Genomic DNA, 4,103 nt, shown 5'->3' on the forward strand with positions numbered 1-4,103 from the left:
CATACGTTTTATTCTTGTTCTCTGTATTTAATAGTAAGCTTTTTGGGTTATTTAAATTGTGCTGTTATTGTGCGCCAAATATTAACTGATCTTTCTCATGTAGTTTTGCTTCTGGGTCGAGACTAATTTGTTCCGATAATTGTGCTCTGCTTGTTGGTGAGAAAACTGTATCTGCCCTAAGAAACTGTAAGGTATCGCAGTGCCTGTGTTAAGAACAACGGTGCAGTGTTCCTCTTAACAGCATAGGCACTACAGTATCGTATTTATCCGCCGATGCCCGTGGTCTAGGGATAGCGTCTTTGATTCATAATCAAAACGTCTTCGGTCCCGGGTTCGATCCCCGCCACTGCCTAAATTTTGATAAATAATCAGCATTGGCGGCCGAAGACTTCCGGCAAAAGAAGTCACCCTCAATCTGCCAACGGCCTTGTCAAAGACGGCGGAGGAGCGGATAGAGGTTCAGGGCACTCTCTTGTCCTAGAGGTGGGAAATTGCCCCTAAAGGCGGAAGAATCAGCAATGATCAACGACATGAGGATGCAGAAGGCAATGGAAACCACTGCATTACAGACACGTAACGTGTATCCACAGGACATGTGGCCTGTAATTGAAGAAGTGTCATGATGATCTCTCCATTGGCAAAAGATTCCGGAATAGTCCCCCATTCGGATCTCCGGGAGGGGACTGCCAAGGTGGAGGTTACCATGAGAAAAAGATTAAATAATCAACGAAAGGATAACGTTCTACGAGTCGGGGTCTGGAATGTCAGAAGCTTGAACGTGGTAGGGAAACTAGAAAATCTGAAAAGGGAAATACAAAGGCTCAATCTAGATATAGTAGGGGTCAGTGAAGTGAAGTGGAAGGAAGACAAGGATTTCTGGTCAGATGAGTATCGGGTAATATCAACAGCTACAGAAAATGGTATAACAGGTGTAGGATTCGTTATGAATAGGAAGGTAGGGCAGAGGGTGTGTTACTGTGAACAGTTCAGTGACCGGGTTGTTCTAATCAGAATCGACAGCAGACCAACACCGACAACGATAGTTCAGGTATACATGCAGACGTCGCAAGCTGAAGATGAACAGATAGAGAAAGTTTATGAGGATATTGAAAGGGTAATGCAGTATGTAAAGGGGGACGAAAATCTAATAGTCATGGGCGACTGGAATGCAATTGTAGGGGAAGGAGTAGAAGAAAAGGTTACAGGAGAATATGGGCTTGGGACAAGGAATGAAAGAGGAGAAAGACTAATTGAGTTCTGTAACAAGTTTCAGCTAGTAATAGCGAATACCCTGTTCAAGAATCACAAGGGGAGGAGGTATACTTGGAAAAGGCCGGGAGATACGGGAAGATTTCAATTAGATTACATCATGGCCAGACAGAGATTCCGAAATCAGATACTGGACTGTAAGGCGTACCCAGGAGCAGATATAGACTCAGATCACAATATAGTAGTGATGAAGAGTAGGCTGAAGTTCAAGACATTAGTCAGGAAGAATCAATACGCAAAGAAGTGGGATACGGAAGTACTAAGGAATGACGAGATAGTTTGAAGTTCTCTAACGCTATAGATACAGCAATAAGGAATAGCTCAGTAGGCAGTACAGTTGAAGAGGAATGGACATCTCTAAAAAGGGCCATCACAGAAGTTGGGAAGGAAAACATAGGTACAAAAAAGGTAGCTGCGAAGAAACCATGGATAACAGAAGAAATACTTCAGTTGATTGATGAAAGGAGGAAGTACAAACATGTTCCGGGAAAATCAGGAATACAGAAATACAAGTCGCTGAGGAATGAAATAAATAGGAAGTGCAGGGAAGCTAAGACGAAATGGCTGCACGAAAAATGTGAAGACATCGAAAAAGATATGATTGTCGGAAGGACAGACTCAGCATACAGGAAAGTCAAAACAATCTTTGGTGACATTAAAAGCAACGGTGGTAACATTAAGAGTGCAACGGGAATTCCACTGTTAAATGCAGAGGAGAGAGCAGACAGGTGGAAAGAATACACTGAAAGCCTCTATGAGGGTGAAGATTTGTCTGATGTGATAGAAGAAGAAACAGGAGTCGATTTAGAAGAGATAGGGGCTCCAGTATTAGAATCGGAATTTAAAAGAGCTTTGGAGCACTTACGGTCAAATAAGGCAGAAGGGATAGATAACATTCCATCAGAATTTCTAAAATCATTGGGGGAAGTGGCAACAATACGACTATTCACGTTGGTGTGTAGAATATATGAGTCTGGCGATGTACCATCTGACTTTCGGAAAAGCATCATCCACACAATTCCGAAGACGGCAAGAGGTGACAAGTGCGAGAATTATCGCACAATCAGCTTAACAGCTCATGCATCGAAGCTGCTTACAAGAATAATATACAGAAGAATGGAAAAGAAAATTGAGAATGCGCTAGGTGACGATCAGTTTGGCTTTAGGAAAAGTAAAGGGACGAGAGAGGCAATTCTGACGTTACGGCTAATAATGGAAGCAAGGCTAAAGAAAAATCAAGACACTTGCATAGGATTTGTCGACCTGGAAAAAGCGTTCGACAATATAAAATGGTGCAAGCTGTTCGTGATTCGGAAAATGTAGGGGTAAGCTATAGGGAGAGACGGGTCATATACAATATTTACAACAACCAAGAGGGAATAATAAGAGTGGACGATCAAGAACGAAGTGCTCGCATTAAGAAGGGTGTAAGACAAGGCTGTAGCCTCTCGCCCCTACTCTTCAATCTGTACATCGAGGAAGCAATGATGGAAATAAAGGTTCAGGAGTGGAATTAAAATACAAGGTGAAAGGATATCAATGATACGATTCGCTGATGACATTGCTATCCTGAGTGAAATTGAAGAAGAATTAAATGATCTGCTGAACGGAATGAACAGTCTAATGAGTACACAGTATGGTTTGAGAGTAAATCGGAGAAAGACGAAGGTAATGAGAAGTAGTACAAATGAGAACAGCAAGAAACTTATCAGGATTGATGGTCACGAAGTCAATGAAGTTAAGGAATTCTGCTACCTAGGCAGTAAAATAACCAATGACGGACGGAGCAAGGAGGACATCAAAAGCAGACTCGCTATGGCAAAAAAGGCATTTCTGGCCAAGAGAAGTCTACTAATATCAAATACCGGCCTTAATTTGAGGAAGAAATTTCTGAGGATGTACGTCTGGAGTACAGCATTGTATGGTAGTGAAACATGGACTGTGGGAAAACAGGAACAGAAGAGAATCGAAGCATGTGGTGCTATAGACGAATGTTGAAAATTAGGTGGACTGATAAGGTAAGGAATGAGGAGGTTCTATGCAGAATCGGCGAGGAAAGGAATATGTGGAAAACACTGATAAGGAGAAGGGACAGGATGATAGGACATGATGAAATCCCATACTCCGTAACAGAGCATAGGGGACGATGCGGGAGACCCGCACCGCCGTATTAGGCAAGGTCCTAGTGGAGGTGGTTTGCATTTGCCTTCCTTCGATCGTAATGGGTTTGAATGATGATGATCAAAACGAAACACCACCCATTCATCTCGAGGCACGTGAAAATCCCTGACCCCGCCGGGAATCGAACCTGGGACCCCGTGATCGGGAAGCGAGAACGCTACCGCAAGACCACGAGCTGCGGACCACCTTGAGTAGGATTGGCAACAAAGCACTTCCAAGAGACACTGTCTTCTTTTAACATATCCCAAATCTATACAGGTGATCATTTAATACCTGTAAAGAAACCATGTCAGATATAAAGTCGATGACTCGAAACGATCATGTTAATGAACGTATGATATGCTTTCAAAGTAGTACCTATGTCGTTCGTGTGGAGGTCGATACCACCACATCGTTAAACTTAGGGCGCAACTGATAGCTCTCTTTTTGTGAACAGCCTCGTTCTGATCCTCTACAGTCTACAGCACATGTTTGTACGAGGACTTACTGAAATATGATGACTTCGAATATTTTATTTTGCTATCGATATCGACTTCGGTATTACATGTCATGTCGGGCCGACTGTCCCGTTTCGCTGACGCACGTTGCAACCCGCTGCCGCTAGACGGATCCGACTTTTAGCGTGTAACACGGCGATGTTAACTCATCTATGA

Source organism: Schistocerca piceifrons, chromosome 8, assembly GCF_021461385.2.
Source record: "Schistocerca piceifrons isolate TAMUIC-IGC-003096 chromosome 8, iqSchPice1.1, whole genome shotgun sequence".
NCBI lineage: Eukaryota > Metazoa > Arthropoda > Insecta > Orthoptera > Acrididae > Schistocerca > Schistocerca piceifrons.